The sequence below is a fragment of the Phoca vitulina genome, unplaced genomic scaffold, assembly GCF_004348235.1.
Source record: "Phoca vitulina isolate PV1807 unplaced genomic scaffold, GSC_HSeal_1.0 scaffold39, whole genome shotgun sequence".
NCBI classification, from domain to species: Eukaryota; Metazoa; Chordata; class Mammalia; order Carnivora; family Phocidae; genus Phoca; species Phoca vitulina.
Genome location: NW_022589742.1, coordinates 15,387,339 through 15,415,071, shown reverse-complemented (window position 1 = coordinate 15,415,071; position 27,733 = coordinate 15,387,339). Strand labels below are relative to the sequence as shown.

Sequence of the window (27,733 nt, the reverse complement as noted above, 5' to 3'; positions counted from 1 at the left end):
TTACAACGTGCTCCTTTAACACTCTTGTGGATAGTTTGCACCCTAGTTGTTGGTGCCTACTCATTTTCCCCCATCAGGGTCCTCCCTCCCACCTCCACCCCACTTAACGGGTGCTTTATAGAGTGCTTTATAGCTTTCACAGCGCTTTCCCATATGTGTCTGACTTTATCGCTACCACAAGCTTGTAAGTCGAGTATTAGTACCTTCATTTCACACACCCGGAGACTGAAGCTCAGAGAAGATAAGCAAGCTGCCCAAGGTCACACAGCTAATACCCCGATCTCCATCTTTGACTACAGAGTGCACACTTTACCCACTCGCCACTCTAGTGCCCAGTTGATGTCCGGCTCGCCAAAGGGAGAGAGCCGCCTTTCTACTTCTTTTGGACCTCCAGGCTACCTGCTGTAGGACTGGCTCTGTACACAATGGGCATTCCAAGGCCTGGGTAGACAGACTGATGATACAAACAGCAAATCCTGGGATCTCCAGGAAGGGAAAGGCATTTGCCAGCTCTGGTGGTGTGCACCACCAGGGTCTTTTCAGCAGCCCCCACCCCTAATGTCTTCTGTCTGTCCTCACTTGCTCAGAGAGAGCAGTGCCAAAGCCAGAGTGGAGATCATCCCTAGGGGCGTAGACCCTAGCTCTCCCCTCCCCCTCTCCTTTGGGGCCTTGGAGAGTTCAGATCTCATGAATAAAGCTAATATTGGAACTGGTCGTATACCAGTCGGAGAGGGACTGTTCTCTGGATCCTTCTTTGCAGGGACGTATTGTGCCAATAGAATGCCCCGAGGCCCCGTCCCTTTCGTGCAGCCTGGCTCGAACCGAGGGCACCCCCTCCCTTTATGAGTCTCAGCTGATTTCCCTTGAGAGCCGCCCTGCTCCGCAGCCCCCCCACCACCAATCGGACTCCCTCACTGTACCTGGGCCCCGCCCCGACTGTCCTCAGGGGCGGGGCCAGCCCTAGGGCAGGCTGGGGCAGGAAGTGGTTGCAATTACACACTCCCGACCCCGCACTGGCTGCCTCGCCTGAGCGACGGTGCTAAGTCGGCTGGCCCCAGACGTCAGGCAGGGTAGGGGCTGGAAGAGGGCTCAGCCAGGGGCTCCTGGGCCAGAATGAAGCTCCTTCCCCTGATGGAAGGGAGTTTCCAAGGCTGGGGGAGGCTGGAAGCCTCAACTCTCTGCCGGTCACAACCAGGGATAAAGGGAGGGGGTCGTGGGTCTTCCTCCCCAGCCCAGCATGGCAGCCACTCAGCACCACCATCTCTTTTTAACCTGGCCACTAGCTAAAAGCAGCTTTCCCCTGCTGTTTGGCCCCTGCGTTTCGCGATTGTCAGGACAGCCCTGACCCCTCCTACCAAGGAGGACAGGCTTTGATCTTCTGCTGCAAACCACCAGAGCACAGTGGCTTTATACCCCCTATTACTCCCTAGCTTCTCAGACATTCCCATGTGGGGCCAGCACTGGGCTAGGTGGAAGGTGGGACTGGTGTGGCCATCGCTATGGGCTAAGTACCTTGTAGAGAGAGGGATAGAGAGTTGGAGAATGTTTTGCTGGGGTGACTTGAGAACTCTCTGGAGTGGCCTTTCTGAAAGCATCTTTAGCTCAGAAAATCGTGGCTACTACGTTAGAAGAATGAGGTAGAAGGGGGCTCAGTGAAGAGACTGGAGGAATGAAGAAGATAGTGAAGTACGGGAGGTAACGGGGATGAATGAAATAGGGTTTTTTGTTGTTGTTGTTGTTGTTTTAAAGGGGTCTACAAACCCAGTGGATACAATGGGGGCTCCTCTTTGCCCTTCACTAGGATCTTCTCTTGCAAGCCCAGGTTCCTTTGGTATGTCTGCACCCCGCAAAGCCTGCACTTAGCGGCTGCCTCCCCAGCTTTAAAGCCCCATTTCACAACCTACTAAAAGCTTCATGGCACACTCCTTTCCTTTTCCATTGAAACTCTCCCCTTCTCCGGGGCCTGCCTAATCTGCTGAGGTGGGTTGGTGCTCACTTTGGGGCTGCCCAAAAAGGAAAGTCTTCCCTCCCCATGGTACTGATTCTTGCAGAAGCTGGGGGGGGGGGGCTACTGATCAGCAGCCTTTTCCCTGGGGTTCCAGCTTCCCAGGAGTCTGGGAAGTCATAGGCAACTTCCACAGACAGCACATCAAGAGAAAGAGGGAAGAGAGAAAGAAAAAAGTGCAAAAAATCAAACCGGGGGCAGGACTCTTAGCCCTGCCTTTGTCTTGCTTCACTCACAGATGGAAATCACAATCAGAAGATTGTCTTTGGGGTTTTGTTGTTGTTGTTGTTTTAAAGATTCTATATATTTATTTGACAGAGAGAGAGCACAAGCAGGGGGAGCGGCAGGCAGAGGGAGAGGGAGAAGCAGGCCCCGCACTGAGCAGAGAGCCCTGGCCCCCTGCAGGACTCAATCGAATCCTAGGACCCCAGGATCATGACCTGAGCCTAGGACTCCAGGATCATGACCTGAGCTGAAGGCAGAAGCTCAGCCGCTCAACCAACTGAGCTAGCCAGGCACACCCAGAAGACTGTCTTTGAATATGACATGATGACAGGACACAGGATCAAATAAAAGAATAGGAATGGAAGTGTTTTGTAAACTATTAAGTTCTATACAGATATGAGGGATTACCATTATTATTACTATGCATTACAAATTTTCATTTTGCTCCCATGGATCTGGTTTATTCAATGCTCTTCTTAATAGAGGTACGTGACACAGACAGGTTAGCCTTGGGGCGTTTGAGGCCCTGAGTGAAGCATCGTGAGTGCAAGCAGCTTGTGTGTGTGTGTGTGTGTGTGTGTGAGAGAGAGAGAGAGAGAGAGAAATAGAGGGAGTGATTAGGTGGAACCCCTTCCCTCAACATTTGTTCCCTGGCAAAATGGGCTATAATGAACAAGAAGAGACTTGAAGGGGGAGACCTCACGAATCGTATGGCCAGAGAGGTCTAGGAGACAAGTCTTGTTTGTCTCTGTACCCTCAATAGCCGGAACAAGCTGGGGGAAGGAGCTCAAGCATCCAATGTCTGTGCATTTAATGACTGATGGAAGGAAATGAGGGAGGGGTGCTCCAAGCCTTCTGCCTCCTTTTCTGCCACTACAGTTCTGATCACGTGCATCTCAGCTCCTTTCAGCTGCAGGAGTCCTGTCCCACCAGCCCAGTCCCCCAAGTGCTGGTACATCCTTGCAAGTCTGTCGCAGCAAGTCACCATACCCCTGATGTCTCTGCCACAATAAGAAGGCTGGTGTTCAGAGGCCCAGCACACAGCCAAGGCCACTCACACCACACATGTCATTACTATTTGATTCTTCACAAGGCCTTCCAGACTCTTGCAAAGCCTCGGGACCATTCTGAACATCAATCAACCAAAAAACGGGGTCATGGATGCGGAAGCACTTTGTGACCAGCAAAACCCCATGCGAATGTAAGGGATTATTGCACTGTATTGCAAAAAGAACATTCTGATTCTCTGACAGTTGTGGTTATTTGGATTTTGGCAAACAGGAGTTTACTGCATTATAAAATGTGTGTGTTGGGCAGGGGATGTCTGTGCATGTTTGTGTTCAGTGCTAAGACCCACAGATACAAAGCTACCTGGCCAAATGGCACAAAGAGTCATTTAGATCATGCAAAGCCAGTATGGTTAAGTTAACAAGAATTCCCTGGCTCTCTATCTTTTTCGGTGTGCTTTCATATAGGTGCTCTCATCAGATTCTCCCTACAACACTATGCCACTGTTAAGTACCTCTGACTTGAGTTCAGTAGAATAAAGCACACAGTGAGCTCAGAGGAATCTGCTTTTGAGACTTGTAGGCTCTGAGAACTTTGCCTGGGAGAAATTTTCAGGCAGAGAAAAACATGGTCTGTGTAGGTCCTGGCAGGGCACTCCAGACACATGCCAACCTCGCTCCATTCTCTGGCCCCACAGAGCAGCTCTACAATGCTTCCATAATGACCTCCAGACCAAGAAGAAGGTTCTCTTTCAGTCATTCAATCAACATACATGTTTTGAGTGCTTTCTCATCTGTGCCAGGACTTCTGTTAGGCCCTGGGGCTAGAAAAATGAAGAAGCCTTCATCGCTCACCATCCCTCTCTCAGCTCTCAAGCAACATGTTTTGTGGCATCTTTTCCCCTTCAAGACTGTCCTTGATGTTCATTTTATTCTGCTGAGTGAATCCAGGGCTAATGGTTTTGAATCTAGTCTGGTTGTTCAGTCTCTGATGGGGCAACGAAGGATCCCTTTGGAGAGAGAGGTGCTCAGAACATCAAATGGGGCTCTTGGACATGGAGCACAGGTGTTACAAACTCCAGAAGAGAGAGCCTTTTTTTTTGTCCACACACTTGAAAAGTCAGGAGAAAAATTATGCGATCAGTGTTGTGTTGGAATAGCATTCTCACCTCAGGTTCTGTCAGAGCAGATGCTTTGGATCTGGAAGGTCTCTCCAGTAAGTCCAACTTAGGCTGTCACCTTTTGGGGGTCAGTTAAAGGGCTGTCTTATTGGTCCTCAGTATATGGCCATGTGTATCCTTGGTGGGAGAACTCTGGTTAGTTAACTAGAACATTCAGGCAGAATGACTTCCTAGATTTTGGAATTTTCTAGTTTAGTGAAGGGTAACCTCCAGCTCCTTTCTCGTTTAGCTTCTTGGTGTGGAAAATCTTTCTAACGTGCATGAGCCCATTTTCTAAATTGTTAGTAGAGTCCACTGAGCAACTTGATGGAACCTCTCTTTGTTGACTAGGCATCTTACAGGGATTTGTCATCAGTGGATCCCACATCAGGGTCTCCAAACCCATAAAAGCCTGGGAGAGAGTCTCTGACTTATGTCTGTATTTCATAAAGTCTAGAGAAACATAACCGCATGATGCTGCAGAGGTTAACTATAACATCAAGTGTTGTTGGCTTTAGCTGGAATTGAATGACCTCAGTGTGACTATCTTGGGATGATCAGAAGTTTTGATATAGCTTTATTTGTATCTGATACATGTTTATTTTTTTACTTTTTAAAAGTTTTTCATTTATTTAAGTAATCTCTGTACCCAATGTGGGGCTTGAACTCATGACCCTGAGATCAAGAGCCCCACGCCCTTCTGACAGAGCCAGCCAGGTACCCCATATCTGATACATTTTTAAATGGCAAATTATTACTTGAAAATACATCCTGTTTAAGTAGGTAAGTATTTTGAACACACAGGGTTAAGAGCCCAGACTCTGGAGCCAGACAGTCTGGATTCAGATCCTAACTTTAAAACTTATTAGCTAGGAATGGATAAACAAACTGTGGTATATCCATACAATGGACTAGTATTCAGCCATAAAAAGGAATGAAGTGCTGATACATGTTACAATGTGGATGAACCTCAAAAACATTATGCTGGGGTGCCTGGCTGGCTCAATCGATAGAGCATGTGACACTTGATCTCAGGGTCATGAGTTCAAGTTCTGTGTTGGGCATGGAGCCTACTTTAAAAAAATATGCTAAATGAAAGAAGCCAAAAACAAAAAGCCATAGATCATACGATTTCACTCAAATGAAATATCCAGAATAGGTAAATCCATAGAAATAGAAAGCAGATAGGAGGTTGCCAGAGGCTGGGGGTAGGGAGGAAAGAGGAGCAACCGCTTAACAGGTATGAAGTTTTATTTTGGGGTGATGAAAACATTTTGGAACTACTTAGAGGTGGTGATTGGACCCAGTTGTGAATGTACTAAATGACAGTGAATCTTATACTTTAAAATGGTAGTTTTTAATTTATATTATGTCAGTGAATCTGACCTCAATTAAAAAAAACTTAGTCGCTGGACAACTTTGGGCAAGTTACTGAACCTCTGTGTACCTCAATTTCTTCATCCGTAAAAGGGGGAAATAATAGTACTTAGCTTATGAGATTGTTATGAGTATTAAATGCATTACATTTGTAAAATCCTCAGAACAGTGTCTGGTACATACTAAGCAATGTATAATTGTGTTTAATGGGATCCATGAGGGGAAAGACATAATCAGACCCTTGGTAGTAACAAATTTGGGGACCTCTGGTAAAGATGAAAGTGGAAAAGTGCTCCATGTATTTCAGTGTGTAGTCCAAGAGACCTCTGGTTTCTAATTCTCAGTAGACATTGGAAATTCAGAGTATGAGGCACCACCCCAGACCTATTCAGGAAGACCCTGGGTGGGAGGGTGCCTTGGAATTTGAATTTTAACATGCTCCTCCCAGTGATTATTATGTATATTAAAGTTTGAGAAAATTTGGTGTGAGACTTTAGGTTGAATGTATGTGGAAGGCGGAATGTTGTTCTCTGGATTTAAAAAAAAATCAAAATCCCAGGTCGCAACTTATTTTTTGATCATCTTGTGACTTTCTTCCCAATTCTTCCTCTAAAGCCCCTAGGACAATTCTTCCTCTAGAGCCCCTTCCAGTTTAATGAGCAAGAACAGACACACAAGAATACATATAGGGGCGCCTGGGTGGCTCAGTCGTTAAGCGTCTGCCTTCGGCTCAGGTCATGATCCCAGGGTCCTGGGATCGAGCCCCACATCGGGCTCCCTGCTCAGCAGGGAAGCCTGCTTCTCCCTCTCCCACTCCCCCTGTGTTCCCTCTCGCTGTGTCTCTCTCTGTCAAATAAATAAATAAAATCTTAAAAAAAAAAAAAAGAATACATATAAACACACACACCTGAAATAAGAATGGTATATTTACCAAGTTATCTATAGCAGCAAAACTATGTGCTTCCTCCATTCGGTGAATGTTGGAAGTGCTATGCTGGGCTGTGTGGAGGACACAGTAAAACGTGGCCCTTGCCTTCCAGGTGCTGACAAGTTCTAAGAGACAAGATGGCTACTGAAAAGGCTGGGCATCATGTGAGTGGGGGATTTGAGAAGTGGTGTATATGTAGGGAATGGGGGTGTGGGAAACTGCATGCTGGGCAGTACTTGAGGGGACCCATGCCCCCATTGAACGCCTACTGTCAATCAGTCTCCAAGTATTCATGGAGTGCTGTTTGCTCAAACACTGCCAGGCATTGTGGGGGATGCTGCTTTCTATGGCAAAGTGCCTGCCCTCAGATGGGGAGGTAGAACTAAGTCACAAAGCACAGAAAATCACTAAGTGCTAAGCAGTACTTACCTACGGGGCCAAGAATTCAGAGGCAAAAGCATTCAGAGACAGCTCAGTGGAAGTGGGGCTTGAAGGATTTGGCCAGAGGGAAAGGAACTCAAGTGTGGGCACGTGGATAGGAGTGAGCATAGAGATGTGTTAATTCAGTAGGGTATCTCGGTCCCATGCCAACATCCCTGAGCCTACATAGAATCACCATCACAGCCAGAGGAAGTGGAATTGGGTGAGCACCCACTGAATGTGGGCCACTGAACTGGGTGCTAGTCTCAATATTCTTTAGCCTCTTTGGGGGAAGAGATAATAGTTTTGCTGAAAGGTCTTGCTAAATTTTATTCCATTCCCCTTGCCAAAAATCCACCTTTCTTTTTCTTTATGTTTAGGTTGTGCTTTTATCCCCAGGCTTGAATTAAGCAGGTGCTCCCAAGTTCTGAACTCTAAAAACTCCTCATGCTTGGGGCGCCTGGCTGGCTCAGTTGGTAGAGTGTGAGACTCTTGATCTCAGGGTGGTGAGTTCGAGCCCCACGTTGGGCATGGAGCCTACTTAAAATAAAAATTAAAAAATGGGGGCCGCCTGGGTGGCTCAGTCAGTTACGCATCTGCCTTCGGCTCAGGTCATGATCTCAGGGTCCTGGGATCGAGTCCTGCAATCGGGCTCCCTGCTCTGCAGGGAAGCCTGCTTCTCCCTCTGCCTGCTGCTCCCCCTTCTTCTGTACTCTCTCTCTCTGTCAAATAAAGACAATCTTTAAAAATAAATAAATAAAAAGTAGAAACTCCTCATGCTTAAAAAAAGAACAACTACTATGGGGTATCTACTAGGTGCCAAGCACTGTTCTAAGTGCTTAACGTCTGAGAACTCATTTGATCTTTATAACATTTTCAGGAAGTATTTATTAGCACCCATTTTATAACAGAAAACTGAGGCTCAAACAGAAATTAAAGGTCTAAGGTGATATTGCTAGGAAGTGGCAGAGCTAGGATTCAAACCATGTCTGTCTAACTTCAGAGACTGTGTGTAGGCACTAAATGGGAAGAGAAAGACTAAAGGAGGCTAAAACTTAAAACTGAGTCTTCAATGGGCAAGAAGGGAAGCCAGGTCTGGGCCTCAGTCTCCCCACTATGAAATAAGGGATTAGATTAGATCATCCATTCGGGGCGCCTGGGTGGCTCAGTTGGTTAAGCAACTGCCTTCGGCTCAGGTCATGATTCTGGAGTCCCGGGATCGAGTCCCACATCGGGCTCCCTGCTCAGCAGGGGGTCTGCTTCTCCCTCTGACCCTTCCCCTCTCGTGCTCTCTGTCTCCCATTCTCTCTCTCAGATAAATAAATGGAATCTTTAAAAAAAAAAAAAAAAAAGAAGAGTATTAAAAAAAAAAAAGATTAGATCATCCATTCATTCATTCACTTAACAAATACTTGTAGAAGGCCTACTCCATGCCATGGTAGGGGATGTTGGGGGGAGAGAAAGGAGGCTGTAATACACAATTGAGAAATACTGGGTCCCTTCATCCAAGGAAGTGGAAATCTAGTTGGAGAGACAGATAGGCAGAGTGTAGAAGTGCTTAATAGAGGGCCAAGCTCCGTATGGTGGGGGAAACCCCGAGGAGAAGTTAACTTCCATGGGGAGGGAGTGGGGGTCAGGGAAAGTGGCATGAAAGAACCAGCTTGAGTAATGGTTGAGTGGGATTTCAACAAGCCCAGAAGGGCATAGAAAATGCTGAAGGAGCAGTCCAGAAAGTGCTTGTCCTGTCCAAGGAATGGTGAGAGGGCTGGTTTGGTGAGAACAGAGGCTTTGTGAGGGACATGGATGGGAAGGAGGCTGGAGCAAGATCAGGGAGGGCCGTGGAAGCTAGGTGAAGGCTTATGGAGTTGATTTTGTTGCCAATGGGCAGCCAACGCCAGTTTTTGGGAGGGCAGATGATTTCTTAGTTTCTTCCATCTCTAACACTGTCTGTTTGATTAAAAACCTTATTAAGAGTCTTAGGGAGGCAGGGAGGCTTGACCTTGAGAGGCCTCTGGAGTGATTTTAGCCCCCTTCCTCATTTTCCCCCCTTTGGCTATAAAATCCAGAAAGGCTGTTAGTTGTTTACAGAGTTTAGTTTAACCAGACATGCTGTCTCCCCATCTAGACCCAGGGCTCTTAGAGGGCAGAGAACAGGCCTTCCTCAGCATGCAGTGGGCTGTTGGAATGCGTCTCCAGCAGCAACCTGCTGCAGTAGGGTTCATGCATTTGAGATATATGAAGAGCCAACAGGGGCGATGAATTCTCCCCCACGGCCCCTCCCAGGGCACGAAGGGAAACGCTATAGAGCACATAGTGTATGTAACTCATGGTCAGCCCTGCTTCACTCTTTCTTTCCTGAATTTGCAGGGTGCTTTCTGTACCCTTCACTCCCCTAGTCTGCTTTCAACTGCAGTGGCTTAAAATGAGCCCTTTGACAGTCCTAAGACTCTGAGTTCCAGCTCTGACTTCACCTTCAAATGACCGGGGGGTGGGGGGTGGGGTGGGGGGTGTGTGGGGGGGTGGGCAGGGGATGAAGGGATGACCAGAAGCTTCATATTCACTTCCTTCTGACACTCCAGCGATCTAAGCCACTGAAATTGTTGTCATTGTTGTTGTTGTCGCTGTCACAGGACTGGACTGTTTTACCAGAGACACAAGGAAGCCCTCTGATTTCAGAACAAAGCAGAGAATTGGAGCAATTATCCTATGAATTAAGTCAGAGGTTGGTGTGAGGCCTAAATTACCCCCACGAACCCCAAATGCCCTATTTTGTCTGGTTGGCTCCAGGAGGGCAGAGCCCAGGCCCATGTCACCCCTAGGTCTCTGTGCAAAGGAGGCTGGTGATGCCGGGGCTGATAATAGTAAAAACTTGCATGAGTCCAGTAGTTTACGGTGCACAAAATTCTTTCCCATCCACTATCTCATTTGATGCTCAGGGGTGTGCTTGTGAAAGAGGGAGGACAGGTGCATTGATTCCCATATTTTGGAGTTGGGAGGAAGACCCAAAACACAGTCCCTGGCATTGGGCGGGCCCTACTCAAATGTTAGGGCTTGCTTGAGGTCCCACTGCTAGCCATCGACAGGACAGAACTAGGATCTGGTTCTTAGAACTCTCCAAACAATCCTCTTTCCATCACACCAAGCTGACTCTCCGAGAGTCCAGGCCCAGGCCAGTAGCTGTTATTGATGGAAGAAACAATTATTTAAAAATCTGCATGAAAAGGAACATTTTGGCATTAAATGGAGGTGCTATACCATGTTGAAAAGAACTCTGGATGTGGGGTCAGGATTACTGGGGTTGAGTCCTGGTTCAGGAACTCACTAGCCATGTGACCTTGAGCAAGCCACTCATAGATGCTCATAGACTCAGTTTCCTCAATTACAAAATCGAGGGTTGGAGTGAGAAAACAAATGAAAGAACACAAGTGAAAGGGCTTTGTAGACATCCTGAGATTGTACAAAGGTATTATTACTATTATTATTATGTTGTGGTTCTAGCCTCAAATAAAATAATCATTAATCTTTACTCTTTTCAAGGTTTCCCACAGCTCTCCCCACCCTGCTCCTTGATTTCCCATCACCTCCTGTAGGGCAGGAAGCATGGCCCCCAACAGGAAGGGCTCAGAGAAGCTAGAGCTTCAGCCAGGAAATAACCATCTTGCCCCAATCTTCATTTCGCCAGATAAATGATGCAGCCAAACGGTGAGATAGAGATGAGTGGGGAACAGAGGTGTCCAGAATCCATTTCAGCCTCAAACCAAAGAGCAAAGTAGCCCCAAGGCCTAAGGCCCTTAAGAGAAGTGGAAATTTAGTAATTACCAGATGAATTAAAATCAGTGAAGACAGCCAATTTAAATCAAAGCAGAATTGCTGGGGCCTGCATTATCAGGCCCAATGGAGGTGATCCCTCACACCTTAATAATGCCTGTAGAATTCGTATGTTGATTAGTCTAAAGGAATCATTTCAAATTTTCACTTTCCCTTTGTGCAACTTAGGCCAAACATTTTTTAAAGTGTGTGTGTGTGTGTGGGGGGGGGATGCACAGGAGGGTGGGAATGGCCAAGTAAGACAGCTAGTGAATAAGTTCCCAAAGCAAAGTGGCAAGTGTTTGGTCCCCATTGCTGGCGGTAGATTTTGAGGCTGGTGAGGACAAGCCAGAGGGGTCATAGAACAGCAGGCCTTAGACAACAGCAAAGCCCCTGCTACCTCAGTGGCTTACCCTCCTCTGCAATACTCCTCCTTTAAACCAGGTGAGGGAGACATACCAGGCAAGTCTCACCTGCCATCTCTAAAGTCCTTCCAACTGAGAGAAGACACCCCATAGCTTAGAGATGGAAACTCTCTGGGCCTGGGACAAAGGAAAGGGGCAGGGAGGAGGAGGAGGAAGACATTAATCCGTCAGGGCTTCCTTCTAGTCCAAATGACCCTCTAGCTTCCTTAGTATAGATAAATATATAATAAATAATATCAATATATCTGCACATAAAGATTTTTTTTGCAAATTCCTGCTATTCATTTCACATTCCGTGTTTACAAAGCCCTGAACCCTCCAGGAACTGCCGGGCACCTCCCCTAATACCCTCTAGGCTGAGGCGATGCCTTTGAAGTCCCAACCGCGGGCTCAGGGTTGGAGCTGCTAAGAAACACCCTAAGACTGAAAGCAAGTCTGCCGGCAGCTTCAGCTCCTTCGCAAGCTGCTCTCCTCCTCGGAGTTAATGTAAAGTCATCAGAGTTCCAATGTGGTCCGCAGGCTTCTCAGCCCTTCAGTCTTGGGGATGGCGGGATGGCCTGGGATGTAAACACATATGAGGATTTATTCCTTTGGCCAGGCGGGGAGTCGTTAGGGTAAAGGGTAAGGGTCAAGGGGGCTCGGTTTGGTGACTGAGGAGCCTTGGAGGGGGGGTTGGTGGGGGGGGGGGGGCAGAAGCCGAGTTTTCCTCGAGCCAGGTTTTCGGCCCCCAAATCGTGCAGGCTTTCCCCCTTTACAGACCTTTCGTTTCCCTCCCCCTCCCTCAGGCCTCTCGCTCCAGGCACCCCCCCCCCAAAAGGTGCCTCCACGCCCAGGCCAGGGGCTGTCCTTTGAAGTCGGCCCAAGGGGTTTGCAGCACGCAAGGTTGCCACGAAGGGTGGGCCGCCCTGGAGACGCAAGGCGAGGCAGCGAGCCCCGGCATTTTCCCTTCCCCAGCACCTGTCCCACTTCGGCGCCGGGGCTGGGGCTGCGCCCGCGGGCGGCCTCGGTGCCCGAGCGCCAGAGCCTTGCACCGAGGTCGCCCGGGTTAGGGAAGTGGGGGGCCAGGGAAGGGGCGGGGCGTCCGGCGGGGGCGCCCCCCCCCGCATGCAAGACCCCACGCACCCCCCCCATACACGGAGGCTAAACGGAGATAAGAGAGTCACACATAAAGCACGAGCGAAAACGCTCGCTCTCCGACCCCGAGCGGCGTTGCTCGCCCCCCCCCCTTCCTGGAGCCGGGGGCTGGCGGGGGAAGGTGGCTCCGTTCTTCCCCCGTGGCCAGTGCGGGGTCTGCGGCTGCCCGGAGAGGTTCCGGCTTCCCCGGTGCTGGCAGGGGGAGCCCCGAGAACTGCAGGCCCGCCCCCCCTTCCTCCTCCTTCCCCCCCTCCCCCACGTGTCCTCCCGGAGCCCAGCGGCCTGATCCCAGCCCCCCCCGCCACCTCCCTCCTCCTCTCGCTTCGCCCGCTTCCCCGGCGGCGTGGAGAAGAGCAAAGTTGCGACAGCGGCCGGGGGGGCTCTGCCCAGGTGAAGGGGGCGCCGTGGGGGGTGGGGGATGGCGCGGCCCTGCGGCGGGGGCGGAGGGAAGATAAAGAAACTTGCTTTCCGCGGCCCCCACCCCTCGCGGGTTCGGATCTTGCGTGGACCGAGCCCTCGTGGCGAGACGCGGCAACGCCGCTGGGACCGAGGCCGGCACCGGGACCCAGACCCGGACCGCGCGCCTGGGCCGGCTCGGCGGGCGCAGGCAGCGGGCCAGGCCGGCACCCAGGCAAGGGCGGGGTAGGTGGCCATACACCGGACCGAACCGGAGACTCCGGTGGCCTGGGCGCGGGCCGAACCCGGACCGGGCCGAGTTGGGCGGCGAAGTAGGACGTGGATTCGGGGGCGGGGCGCGGCGGGAGGGGGAAACCAGGCCCCGCCGGACTGGCCTGGGCGTGGGGGCGGGGGGCGAGTTCGGGGCACTTGCTGGGCTCGGGACCGAGCGGTAGGGCGGGGCGGCGCTAGGGGCTGGGCCGGACCCGCGGGGAGAGGGCGAAGGGGGGAGCCGGGGGTGGAGTAGGGGCGTGGAGTTGCGAGCGGGGTCTGGCCTCGGCCGGGGGCGAAGGTAGATCGGCGGGGCCGCCAGCGGAGGGAGGGAGGCCCGCGGCAGCGCGGCGGCAGCGAAGGCCAGCTTCCGCGGAGTTTGTGCCCGGGCTTCCCGGGCTCGGGCCGCCTCACGCGCACAAATGGGGCTAGGGGACTGACTGGTAAGCAACTGCGAGTGTTAGACGGTGTTCGGCGGCGATTCCGGGAAAAGCAAGGAAAGACACCGTCTGCAATTATGCCGCACCCCCCACCCACCTCTTAGCATCTGGATTTTGCTCTCAGGGGGCCGCGGACCCTCCCCGCCACAACCCTTTCACTCTCCTGCGCTCCCACCGCCTCCCCCCTTCCTAGGCCATCTGACTCTCCTAGGGGTATGTGTTTGGGGGTGGACGACGGCGTGGGGTGGGGGGGGGGGCGGCGGTATACTCTCCCTCCCGCGGCAGCAGCCTAGTTCGTATCTTATTCCTACATGTAGCGTCGCTTCGAGTCTTGTGGACATTGGGGTTTAGATAACCTACCCCCACCCCACCCCCTCAAGCGATTTGATGGCTTTTAAGGAAAGGGAGGAATCCCTGGATTTCCACGCCTAGAACGAGGTTTGAGGATTGAGATTCACCCCCAGCTCACTTCCACTACCAACCCCTTTCCTTGTAAGCCATTTCCACGGGGATCCGAACTTTGGGGGGCGGTATTAATGTGCTTCTCTATCTCTACACAGGGTCGGCGTGGCCAAGGACGGCTAGTCTCTGAGGGAAAGTAGCCACCAGTCCAACTCGGGTCGCTCCCACTATTACTTCGGTGAGGGGGGCAACGCTGAGGAGATAATGGTGGGTAGGGACCCAGTATAAAGGAGGGGGCTGGGTAGTCGCCCCTGGAGGGACTCCGTTTCTTGTAAGGTAGGGAGAAGCGAGCCCAGGCTTCAGGGGAGGGGTTCTGGGAGGGACATGGGGGGTGGCGATGACGGGGGGGAGGGAAAAAGGGGGGAGTCACACCCTGCCAGCAAGGGGAGCTTCCCTCAGGCCCCTGGGAGAAGGGGACTGAATGTGTCTGTTCTGTGCTGCCCGGCAGGGGAGATCTGGGGTCTCTGGATTTGCACACTGGATCGGGCACCAGTGGCCTGAGAAAGTCAGGTCGGGGCATATGGTGGAGAGCCTTGGAGGAGAGAGACAGAAACCCCTGGCCTTGGCGCCCTGATCTTTTCCCTTCCTCAGTCTTCCCGTTCGAGGGGCATTGAGGGCTGGGGGCGTGGGGCTCTTGCAGCCCCTAGGATTGAGCGCCTCCGCCTCTCCTGGGAGTCTAGCTTTTTGCCCGGCTTGCTGCAGCCGCTGCTGCTGCCTCCCTCTCCGGAATCCGCTTGGTCCTCGCAGCGATCCCCTCCTCCTCCCCTCCCCTCCCAGTGTCACCGGGGCTGCTTGGCTCTGCCCCCTTCGCCGCCGCTTGCTCCCTGCTTTCGTCCCTCCCTCTCTTGCTCGCTCCCTCCCTTCGCCTCCACCTCCCCATTCCTCCCCCCCCTCGGCAGGTGGCATTCTGGGAGTTGTAGTCCCCTGGAGCGGCGGCTAGCGCCGCCCGCGAACCCCGCCGGACTCCACTTCCCGTCGAGCCCTGCGACCGGCACCCACTCCACCAGGCTTCGCTCGCACACACAGACACACACACACACCGCTCTCCCCCTCACTCTTTCGCTTGCCGCGGCTGCTGCCAGTGTGTGGCTCTGTCTCTCCTCCGCTTTGCCGAGCCCTCCCTTCTTCCTCTCAGTTCCTAGAGTCCGACCGCCGCCGCCGCCGAGAGAGAGGAGAAGGAGGTCGGTGGCGATAAGGGGCGGAGGGGGGGGCATCAGATCGGGGCAGTATTAGGCGGGTGGCGGCTCAGAGTGGGTAAGAGGGAGCCCGGGTGGCGGCCTGAGCCTCCCCGCGGAGCCGACCCGGGAACAGGTGCGTCTTTTTTTTCTCTCCCCCAACCCCTCCACCCCTTTTGACTCCCCGGCTTTCTCGTATCCCCCCCACCCGCTTCTTTCTATCTTAAGCCTTTTCCCAACCCTGTCCCTTCTTCGCCCAGCGGCCGCTCTGCTTGCCCCCCCGGGGGCGCCGTCCTCTTCGTGTCCCCGGACGTAGCGCTCCCTGGAGCTCGCTCTGTCCTCGCCCCTCCCTTCGGGACAGCTCCCCTCCACTTCCCACCTTCGTACCCCATCCCTGCCCTACCCTACCCCCTCCTCACCCCCTTCTCCCTTAGCCAGGTGAGACTTGTTCGCCACGATCTGAGAGTCCTCTTCCTGGCTGGGCGGGGGTCTCCATGGAAACGGGGGTCGGGTTGATCCTGGGGGGGAACCATTGGAATTACCCCACTCCTCAGAAAGGGAGGTGGAGGCTATGGTCTTGTTAACTACCTGGCCCTAACACCCCCCACCCCCCATCCAAGGATCCAGTGATCCGAAGGGAGGCTGGCCAGGAGGGCAGGGCGAGAAAGGGCTTGTTTTTTGGGGGGGGGGTGGCTGTCCGTGATGAAGTCTTGAAGAGACCTGGAGAAAATACCCTCCAACCTCAGAGGGGAGGTGCGACGGTTGCTCTTCAGGGCTGCTTTCTCCCCGGTGTTGGGGTGCGGGAACCGTAGGGTAAGGGGTACCCCTAGGTGGCGGCGGGGCCTGGGTTCGGGAGTGGGAGTGCTGTGATGGGGGCAGGGGCAATTATCCGAGTCCCTGGAAAAAAGGCGGGGGATGACTTCGGAGCGCCCTGGCTCCGCTGCCCTCGCTCTAGGGGCGGGGGCCGCCGGGCCGGGCGCGGCGGGGAGGGGGCTTAAATTGAAGGAGGATGAGATGGGGGCAATTCATACTAGCCCCGGCAAGCCAGGGGGAGATCCGGCGTGCAAGCTCTCCACCCGCTCCGCGCCAGGCCTGGAAGCAAGGGATCTGAGAGCGAAGCCGAGGGGTGGAAGGAGGGAGGCTCCGGTTACGGGGCCGGGTTTCGGGATCAGGGGCAATCCCCCAGCCCTTGAAGGAGGGAGAGGGATGGCCGCGAACCCCAGGGCTCCCCCACCCCGGGTCCTAAGGGGCGTGAGGAACAGACAGCAGGCCCAGCGGAGCTGGATTCGAGCGGATCGCGGCTGGGGAGTGGGGGGGCTTAGTGGTGGGCTTCGGGGGGAGCAGTCCGGCGGCGGGGCGGGCGGGCGGGGCGTGGGGCTCCGGCGGGCGGCGGGGCGGGGCCGGGGCGGCGCTGCTGCCGCCGCCGCCGCTGCCGCCGCCGCTGCTGCTCCTGCTGGGGCCGCCGCAGCCGTTGCTGCCGCCGCCGCCGCCGCTTCTGGGCGGGGAACGGAGGCCAAAGGGAGTCCCGTGCCGGGGCAGAGGGCGCAGGCGGTGCGTGGTGGGGAGGGGGCCGTCCTGGGGGCGGGAGCAGGCGGGGGGTGGAGCCCCCGACGGGGGGCGGTACGAGCCCGGACGACGACGACGAAGAGCCCCGGGGGCCGGGTGCATGGAGGACGAGGTGCTGGGAGAAGGAAGGGGGGGTGGGTCCCGCGACGGGCCTCGTGGGCTTGGCTCCTCGAGGTTCTGCTTTGGGACAGAGCCCTGCAGGGGCGCCCAGAGGCCCGGGAAGGGACAGGGAGGTGAATTGGACGGTGAGGGGGGCCCTCCTCGCCGGGGTCCCGCCGAGGGGAAGGCTGGGCCGGAGGGACGTCCGGGGTAGGGCTGGGAGGAGCCGACCGCACCTCGGCTGGGGATTTCGTGTTATGGAGGGGCGGGAGAATGTTGTAGGGAAAGATGTGGTCGAGGGGAAAGGCGAGAGGGAAACACACTGCAAGCCCGGGAGGCCAACAGCCCAGGCCAGTGGAGGTGCCCTTCTATTCCGCCCGCACCTTCCCCCTCTCCCAGTGCAAGCACTATGTTTCTGTTTTATTGTTTTGAAATTTTCAGTGTTGATTGTAGGAAGCTGTCGATGTCGTGATACTTACTCATTCTTGGTGTCTCCTAGAGTAGACAGTAAGGACAGGCGTCGCTTGGCGAGGATGCGTCTAGCCCAGGGTTTAGGGGCTCTTTACGCGAGAGTGGGAAGGGGGCCTGCTAACTTCGTGCGACAGCTGAATACTCAAGGCAGTTTGGAGGTCGTCCCGGTGGCACAGAGGTGGAGTACAATTGCAAAAATCTTTGGTAAGGCTTCTGGGGGTGCAGTTGTAGGTTAGTGTTACTCTGGTTGGCCTGGCTCTTTCAACTTAGAAGGCTATTTCTCAAAGTCACGCTGCTGAGACGCTGGGGAAATGAACAGGGGGAAGCGTTTGGTGTTGGAAGCAGATTAGGTTTATAATAAAATCCCAAGGTTGGAAGGGATTTTAAAGGTCATCTCGTTCTCTGTTTACCTGACCTGTCCTTGAATGTTGGGATAGAGGGAGCTTTATTTTGGGGGAGATGGAGCAGGGTTTAGGGGTACTCAAATTGGATGGCGATGTCACCATGTGGTACTGAAGAGGACAGTACGTAGGAAAGAAATTTGGAGGATTCCACTGGGGATTAAATGGGATAACCCAATCCCAAGAATTGAAGCAAAAGTTTGGGGGAGGAACCTGTAAAATTTTGATGGAGAGGCAAAGTTAGTAAGAAGGACTGGGGGAGCTAGGAGGAGCAGGGGACTTGGTGATTCAAGAGAATCTGAAGGTTGATAGAGTTTAGGAGGGACATAGTCGTTTTGAGTAAGCCATGTGGCTATTGTTACCAGACTCATCTTTTGATAAGGCAACTGGGGCCGCTGCCTTTGGGATAGATGGTGAGGACAAGAGGCACAGGCCATCAGGCACAGAGCCTTACTCAACTTGACTTTCAGCAGGCTGACCCTGTTACCAGCTATGCAGCAAGGGTAGGGTTCTTTCTGTCCTGGCTCTGAGAGTCATTGATGGAGGAAGGGGTTAAGGAGGACTGTTTCTTTAGAATAAGCCATAAGGAAAAGACAGCAAATTGTTGGGATAGGGCAGAGGAAAGCCAAGTCCCTGGCAAGTTCTTTTGTTGGAGTCTGGATTGGGCAGAGTGGAGGGGAGTTCCAGAGGAAATGGTGGCGGCACCAAGGGAACTCAGAGATCTGGCTGTTTTGATTGCCCAGAGCTGGTAGGGCATAGACTCCCAGTGGCCTAGACTTTTGGGAAGCAAAAGGGTTTCCTCCAGGGGTCTGTTTGCTTTATTCATGCTGTAGTTCACTCCATAGGAAAAAAAATGTTTAGTACAGGTGGCAGAAAATCTCACATGATGAGTCTGGATTACGGGTTTCAGAGAGGGGCTTCTTTTAGGAGAACAGAATTATGGGAGAAAAAGACTTGAATACTAGAAAGAAGGAAGGCAAAAAGAAAAGTCAGGAAGAGGGTTGGTTAGGCAGTGAAGGGGGAAGAAAAGTGATCATCCCTGGTTTCACATCAGGGCCAACTAAAGAAAAAGTGGAACCCTGAAATTTCCAGGCTAGGTTTTCCAAAGTAAAATTTGAAGAACCTTGAAGGCTCTTTACACTTTCATGCTAGAATCACTATGGTTGGTGCGAGAGAGAGGACGATCTTGGGTAAAAATAGGGTTGGAGAGAAACTGGCATGTAGGAAGGAATATACATATATTTACCCATAGGGATGTAGAGAATATAGAGATAGTATATAGGCTAAAAAATGCAGAATGTGAAAGAGGGCGGAATAAGGAGCCAAAGGAAGATATTTACTCACATGTTCAGGGAAGGTAAAAAGTTGCCTTTGATAGCTGTTGTCCTGGGAGGGCCCAGGCAGCAGAGGTTAGCTGAGATCCAGGGCTTATAAGTCTAAGCATTAGTTAGAAAATTCAGGCTAAAATAAGCGTCCTGGATGGGAGAAGGAATTCAGCAACCTAAGTAGAATGGCCTTGAAAGAAGCTGAAAGTGGGAATACACCAGTTTTTCCAGTCTGCAAGTGGAAGGAATCCTAGATATAGGGAGGTGAATTATGGAAATTCCAGAGTGAGACAGGATAAAGAACAGTGTGGCCTTAGAGCCTTGGGCCAGAATTGGAGGGTGGGATGGGCGCATGGAGGAGAGGCGCTAATCAGGGGTTGGGCATCTGGACTGGTTCATTGATTCTAGGCTGAACTCAATTTGAGATGGAATAGAATGGCCACAGTGGGGTAGAGAGCTGTTTTCCAGCGTCAGCCAGCATCTGGGATCAAGAGAGGAGGAGTTCATGGTTAAGTTGGGTGGGAAAATGAACACTAACTAGAGTGGAACAGAGAGCCCTGGGGAAAGTGGGCATTGTTGGGATAAAAGAGGACAAGCCACTGATGATTGCATAAGGGGGGGAGGAAGACCCTAGACCTTTGAGTTTTCAGAAGGAAAGGAAATTTCTTAATGCTGGAGTTCCAGTTAGGTATGAGTCTATGCTTGCCAGAAGGTTTAGGGCCAGGATGGCCAAAGAGGGAGGTAATAGGTAGTCTACCTTTCGGCCACTAGGATGCCGCTAGTACAGTATTTTACATAATCTCACATACTAACTAGGCTTTCTTAATGCCAGTTTTTGAATGGTTATCCTTAAAGTAATGTAGAAACTGTTCTCTTTCTAAATCGTACCCTTTCCCACTGTTATAACTTGAAAGCAGTCTTTCATGATGAAAACTTTCTTTGGTGAACTGAAGTTGAATTCTGGTCAAGAGTAAAATTTAACTGTGCTTCTATCCCCATAATTCAAATATGCTGTTCTGTTTCCCTCTTTTTCTTTTTTAAGCCGAAGCCACCCTTTCCCCATAAAACATTTAAAAATGGATAATTGTTTAAAAAGTGGCTGCAGGCTGCATGTCAAGGTCATATTTTCCCTGGTCAATGAATTGTGATGAATTTGAAGAGCGATGATTTATTATTTGTAAAATGTGGTAATTTTCAGATTTATTCTTTGAGAGTATGTGAGGCAGGATACGTCTTTATTTGGATTTTAAGAAGATCTTAAGTTAAGCGTCCGTGAAGAATTGAGAGTACTGAGGGGCAGCAGAGCTTTGTGTTTCAGGGTTCTTTACCGATTGTCGGCTAAGAAACAAAATTTGGTTACCTCACTGCTAAGGTATGCCTAGAAATCTTAGCGTTAGTGCCATTTAAGGGTACAGTCAAGTTTTGCTATAATGTTGGTGTCCGGGGATAAGGAAAACAAGCAGACTTTCATTTTTCCAAGTTCTATAGACTATAGAAGAGTGTATTGTATGTGACTCTGATCCCCAGGATGAGTCAGTACACTCTCTACCTGGATCCATGAGGTGATTAGGTGTCTTGTGATGATGAGGCTTTACTCAGTTTAACTTGGTCGTGCTTGTATAGGTTAGTATCTTGCAGTGGTTCTCAAACTTTAGCATGTCTCAGAATTACCTGGAGGGCTTTGGAGACATACTGCCTTAAGTTAGAGCCCTTGCTCTTCTACTTCCTAGCTACGTGACAGGAAGCAAATCACTCAACTCTCTTGAGCCTCAGTTTTCTCATCTATAAAATGGAGATGAAAATCCCAGTCTCACAGGACAATGAGAATTGCACAGATATCATCTACATGGCAGACCAGGTCCATAGTAGGAGCCCAATAAATGACATCTATTATTATGTTATAATCTAGTTTTTCTTATTCCATTGAGTCCTGTGACCTTTTATATTACGCTATGGTAAACATGGTGGCAGAATTAAAACTCTCAATGGCTCCTGAGCACTCCCCATATATCTTGATTCTCTGTGCTCTTTCTCCATATTCCTGTTGTATTAGTACATATTTAGCATTTACAATGTGGTAGGAAGAAATAGCTTGGCTCATCACTCCATTATTGCATCCACCTTTGAGGTGGAAGTGGCTAAGCTTCTTTAACAGCTGTGCTGTAACACTGCTCAGTATTTTGGGGCAGGAACTGAAGACTGTATATCCAGTTGAAACTTCAGGGGACATTTTGGGCCATGCTTAAAAAATGACCCAAGCCTAGTTTACTAGGGTGACATTTTAAAAAACCATTGCTTTCTGAAAAGGGCTGCTGTATTTAATTACGACTGGTTGGGCTTTCCAGATGTCTCTGACATCTGGAAGTTCTACAAAGGCTGGTAGATAGAGCCTGGGTCTTGTATGGCTCTATGACAAGGAGGTTCATCAGCAATTGGATTGGAGAAAACATGTTTCGAATAGCTCAGGTATCACCAAACCAAACTTCTGAACACTGAAAAAAAGATGGGCTATAAAATAGAGATCCTTTCTGCAGCCAGAGTGGATTTTGATGCCAACAATCAGCTATGCCAGTACAGGGAGAGAGTGATAGCAGGCCAATTTAAAACGGTAAATCAGTTAACAAATTAATAATTTCTTTTTGGCTTGGAAATGCGTTATTATTCTCTACCTGCCCCCCTACCCAGCAGATTCACCTTCCTATTTATATTCTGCTTAGGCAGACATTAAAATGAGTTGTTCCCTGAGTACACATCTACTGTAAGTGGCAGAAAGCTGTCCATAAGTTGGCTGGGTTTAAAAATTAGCTGTGGCTAAACCACGCTCAGATAATTGGAGGTTGACTTTGTTGTTTTGCCCTGGCCTGATTTTATTTCTGTGATTGTCTTTGTTGTGGAAGCAAGGAAAAGAAAGAAGAGAAAGTTTATGAGAGAGCAAGGGAAGTAAAAGGCATCCACAGACCCAGTGCTTTTTACGTGGGTTTCTTGGTTTCCGTATGACCTAGAGAGAATTTCAGTTTTTCCCAGTAGTTTAGCAAGTATTTACTGAGCATGTATTATATGCTTTGTATCATGCTAGACAGTATTGGGAGTGGCTATTAAAAGAAGTAGAAAATATTCTTGCTGGCCTTGGGGAACCTATAGACAGGTAGGAGATTGGGTCAGTACTGAGATAACTGTGTGTGTATACACACACACATTATATGTATGTACTATATATTATATATACACTATGGTGAGCATATATGTATATATGTACTATATATGTGTGTGTATATATTTATATATATGAGTAATTTATACAAAATGAGTTGAGCCCATAGTCTGGAGAGAGTAGAAAAAAATAGTCTGATAATGGCCTTTCCAAATATTTGTGTGAGAGGTCCAGGAGACTTTAAAAAAAAAAAAAAGGTAAAAGTTCGGTGAGGAGGAATCCTCTTTAGATGAAAAAATCCTTATCACGAATGCTGTGTACTGAAATGGAGACGCCCGAGGGCCACTGCCACAGTCCATGGCATGGAAGATACACAAGCATCACAAAAGGGATTCAGGTCTCAGATTGCAATGATTCAACTTTGGAGTGTGAAAGACACACCAAATATTCATATAGTTCTGCTGAATACCAAGACTGAGGAAAGCCAAATCTTAGTTTTGATCTAAGAGAAATGAGAAGTGCTAAAAAAACAAAACCAAAAATGACCCTAGTAACTTAGCATGCCATTTTGAGGTGGCTTTGCATTTTGAAAAGGACTGATTAATTTCATGGGGACCGCTTAGTTTTTCTGGATATCGGTGCCGTCTAGAAATTGTATAAAATCTTGTGGCTAGATCCTAGGTCCAGCATAAAGCTGTGATGAGGTGTTGTCCTTAAATGCAGTAAAATTACTTCCTTACAGCAGGAGATGGAAGTGGTATTTGAATAATAGGAAAATAGTATGGCAGTGGGTAGAAAAGCTAAACGAACTGGTGGTATGAAAATGTGAGTGAGAGATGAAAACTTTTGCTTTTTGCCTCCTTCATCGTTGGAATTGATTACCTTTGTTCCTTTTATGGGCTTTTGTACTCTTCTCAATTTTATTTTATTTTCTTATTTTTTATTTTATTATTTTTTTAAAGATTTTATTTATTTATTTGACAGAGACAAAGCGAGAGAAGGAACACAAGCACGGGGAGTAGGAGAGGGAGAAGCAGGCTTCCCGCTGAGCAGGGAGCCTGATGATGCCGGGCTCAATCCCAGGACCTGGGATCACGACCCGAGCCGAAGGCAGACGCCCAACGACTGAGCCACCCAGGCGCCCCTTTATTTATTTTTTAAAGATTTTATTTATTTGACAGAGAGAGAGCGACAGCGAGAGAGGGAACACAAGCAGGGGGAGTGGGAGAGGGAGAAGCAGGCCTCCCGTGGAGCGGGGAGCCCAATGCGGGGCTCGATCCCAGGGCCCTGGGATCATGACCTGAGCCGAAGGCAGACGCTTAACGACTGAGCCACCCAGGCGCCCCTATTTTATTTTTTTAAAGTAAGCTCTGTGCCCAGCATGGGGCTTGAACTCACGACCCCAAGACCAAGAGTTGCATACTCTCCCGACTGAGCCAGCCAGGCGCTTCCTATTCTCAACTTTAAGTAGGGACTCATTTATTCCCATTTTGCAGGTGATATAGTAAATGGACATAATGAGATACCTGAGATGGCTGGCAAGCCCAAATCCTCCCCCCCCCCCACACACACACCCAGTTTAGGCTGTGGATAGTAGACTATATCACTCTTCAAGGGTGTTGCTGCTGTGTGACTAGATGGCTCTGAATGGATTTTGGCAGTTTTTAAACATCAAATTGTCTCTGAATAAGTGGGGATCCAGCACTAGTGAGGAGATTGAGAAAGGGTATGGTTTGGATTGGAGAGGGTTGGGGTGATAATATTTGCTGAAGACCTAGCTCCAGGGAGATCGCAAGCCCTGGCCACTCCACTGAGATGAACGGCTAGCCTCCCAAGGTGACTACTTTGGAGGTAACTACATTCATTTGAATGAGTAAGTTCTCATGTGTTTAACAGATAGTTAAAAATTCTTTTGTATCCAGTCTCATAAATGTTTATAGGCCAGGTTTTTAAACATGGAGGTACCAAGGAGTCTGTGAAGGTGTCCACACTATAGCCAAGTGCGGGCAACTACTTAGTCTTCCTGGTAAATAGAGGAATTAAATGTATCTGGGAAGAGGATGCAATGACTCCTATAAGACTTATCCCTTGGGGTAGAACCAGTAGAAATATTTGGGTAGAAAAAAAAACCCCAGGGGAACTAGAAAGTGCTACAGTAGATTAGTCAGGCAGAAGGCTGGGATGAACAGTGCAGAGGGCCCCTTCCTCCTTTCAGTTGCCCAGCAGATTATTTCCAGTTGATTGTGTGTGTGTGTGTGTGTGTGTGTGTGTGGTGGTGTGTAGTGATAGAGGAAATTGTTTGCATGAAGGGGAGCAAAGTAAAGTGATTGGGGCATGTATAGGGACTCTTGAGTTTCAGGGAATGATATTTGGTTAATGGTAAGGAAAGGTGAGGGGATATAGATATTAGAGGGAAAGCCTGCGGAGAATATTAGAATACCTTTATATGGGAAATCATTAAATTAGGACAATTTTCACTGGGAGAACTTCCTCATTAGGAGGTGAGGTTTGGGATATATGATTAAATAGGGAAAACAGGAACGTTAGTCTCCAGTTGAGTCCACATGGAAGAAGGTGGAGCGGCAGGGAGGGTAAGGTCTGTGGTCAGGGTTCCATATCTAAAGCCAGGTAGAGTCATCCTTGTTGGGTACATGTACACTTTCCTATTGAAAACACTGATTTTCAGGGGCGCCTGGGTGGCTCAGTCGGTTAAGCATCTGCTTTGACTCGGGTATTGATCCCAGGGTCCTGGGATCATGACCTGAGCCGAAGGCAGACGCTTAACGACTGAGCCACCCAGGCGCCCCAAAATCTTTAAAAAAAAAAAAAAGAAAACACTGATTTTGAGACATCTTGACCTCTCTCTAAAGGCACTTCAGTGACTAGGTGGTAGTCCTGGCCTCTTCCCTTCAGCCCCAGGATCTAAATGTCAGTGGTCTCTTGGATCTCCTTGGGGGTGTCTTAGATGCTGCTTTTCCCAAAGTGGGGTAATGGACTGGCCTCTCCTTTGATTCTGTGAGGTTTGAATGTGAATGTCTCTGTCTTATGGGAGCTTTACCCAGAGCTCTGGATTTCTGTTGGAGCAATAGGTCCCAAAGTTGGTTTTCTTTACACATTAGTCATTGCTGACCCAACCCTCCTTCTTAAACTGTCTACTGGCCACGCCTATTCTCTTGAGGACAGACTCAGGGCCAGGCTTCAAGAAGAATATTTTCCGGCTCTTTCATTTTTTTAAAAATCATAATTGCTTCCAGGTCACCAGACAATGTGAACCAAAATAAGCCTGGGGGAGTACTACCAGATTTAGTTTAACTGAGACCTTCTTAATCTTGAATTTCTAATTTATTGGCTGGATGGTAAGAGTCCAACCATGAATAAATGGGCAGGTTTCATGCTACGCATAAAGGGCCTAGTTGTGTTCCATATGTTGCCAGCGCCGATTGTTCTGCACATAGGGGGTCTTTGGCCCCAGAGGAAGCTATGTGATTCTGGGGAACTAGTTCACTGGATAAACACCCTGGCCAGCCATGTTCAAGGTTAACGTTTTACCAAGGTAAAGACATTTTGTCAGATAGATGCTGTATTATCTCCTTCCGCGTCCTCCCTTCCTCATACGCACAAGGACCATACTTTTGCTTGTAATTGTTGTGAAATCTGCTTGTTTGGGCATCTACAGTTCAAAACAAAACAAAACCTGTCCACCCAATCGGTAAAATCTCCTTTGAGCTTTTAGTGCTGCCCATCCCCTATTACCAGCTCCCTCTAACCCTGACTTGGATTATAATTTGATGTTCTTCCCCTTTTGATAACATTCTCTCTAAACTTTTCTAAAATGTCTGTGTTCAGTGCTTCCCCACAGTGTTTCAGTTTGGCCCAAGATGGTGAAATATTTCAGGTTCCCCTATTTCATTTTTTCTCTCTTGGTTGTTATATTCTGTAGGCTTCTCTTTTATGCCTTTCACACCTGCTCTTATCTTCTAGCAGTTATTTTTTTTCTTTTGGATTTTTTTGGGGAGAGATCTCTACTTCATTATGGTTTGTCTTCTACTATCTGCTCACCCTCAGCTTAGCTGCTATTTTCACCATTTTAAAGTTATTGCTCTCCTGTTAGTCCATTTTCTTTTTGGCTTCCCCTGTTCTGTAGTGTGCTGATTATGTCTGACTGCCTGCTCTCTGCTGTCTGCTCGCTGGATTCAGCCCCTTGCATCTTGGTCAGTGCCTCTACTTAAGTGTGTGTGCATGTGCCTGCTAAATTGAGATGTTGTGTTTCTTTATTTTTTCAGCCCCTGCTGATCACGCATATGCTCCTTTGTTCCCACTGAGTTGGATGTGTCTTTCGAGTTTTTCCCCCCAGAGTGGGGATAGCTCACAGTGGTCCCACTGCCTTTCGGGCAGTGACCAGCATTTGATTCTGGGGCCATGCAGCTGTTCATTTCTTAACAATTACATGGTTGTGATATCTGGGAAAATCCTTTGAGGTATTTCGTATCCTTGTGCCCGTGCTTCCTGGGTCACTCGGGATTACCAGGTTTCTTCGAAGTTCCTTTTAGGACCTTTGCCTTTAGCCTTTGATGTGATGGTTCCCATCAGAGAGAGCAAGAGAAAGATTAAGAAAGCACACCACACATGAGTGCAGGCTCTGTGAGCAGAAGCAAGTCGGCACACGAGTGTGCACACCAGGGGAACCTACCAAGTGTGGTGTGTCTGTAAGGTTTTTCCTTTTTGCTCACCTCTCCTGAGAAGGAGTGTACAGTGGAGTGGTTGCTAATTTGATTAGACATGATGGTGATGAAACGAAACGCTAGGCCTCCTGGACCAGAATCTCCAGGGCTGGGACTTAGGAATCTGTATCTTGAACAAGCTGCTTGGTGATTCTGGCTTGGGAGACCTTGGTGTACATTGGCCATCTTGACTCCTCCCGTCCTGTGTGGGTACTGATGTCATCAGGGCCTCTTGGCAGTTCCTTTGGCTTACTCTCTGGCTTAGGAGGACCAGTCTTGCCTTCCTGTGTAGACCACTTAGCTCAGTGCCCTCTTGTCTGTGATATCTACCTCGCCTCCCCCCCTCCTCTGCAAAGGCTACTGTTAATAGCAGCAGTGGGCTCTACATAGGAAGAGGGGCTGCCCTGAGAAATTCCTAACAGAAAAGTGGAAAGCCAAGGTGAAGCAAATATTCTATCTTCAGGATCTTGTGAAAATGAGGGTGCCTCCAGGTAGTCCTAAAATGTGTGGTATTGTCTGGTAATTATCCTGGTTTTTACTTGGTTTTCTTTTTATTGTTGTTGGTATTGTGGTTTTGGGGGGGTCTAAAAACTCCTTTATTTAGGTGGTGATATTTTATATGTTCTGTTTTCAAATGCCAGGATTCATTCCCCCCGCCTCTGATTTCTGTCCCAGGCCCTACAAACAACTAATCCCTTCTAAATAGAACAAAAATAAGCCCAAGAGTGTAAAAGCAATGGTGACTGACTTATATCTGCTGCCTACAAG

At 49.8% G+C, this 27,733-nt stretch overlaps 1 protein-coding gene and 1 non-coding gene across 2 annotated transcripts in view; both read left to right on the top strand.

Moving 5' to 3' along the window:
- Positions 1-7,580: 7,580 nt before the first annotated feature.
- On the top strand, positions 7,581-7,653 carry TRNAK-CUU. Its single transcript has one exon. It is a non-coding gene; the product is annotated as a tRNA-Lys (tRNA).
- Positions 7,654-15,244: 7,591 nt separating this feature from the next.
- The window catches only part of BCORL1 (BCL6 corepressor like 1), a 60,079-nt gene continuing 47,590 nt past the window's right edge, over positions 15,245-27,733 (top strand). Inside the window, 1 exon segment of the mRNA XM_032428326.1 lies at positions 15,245-15,367. The gene's annotated coding sequence lies outside the window, so the exon portion shown is untranslated.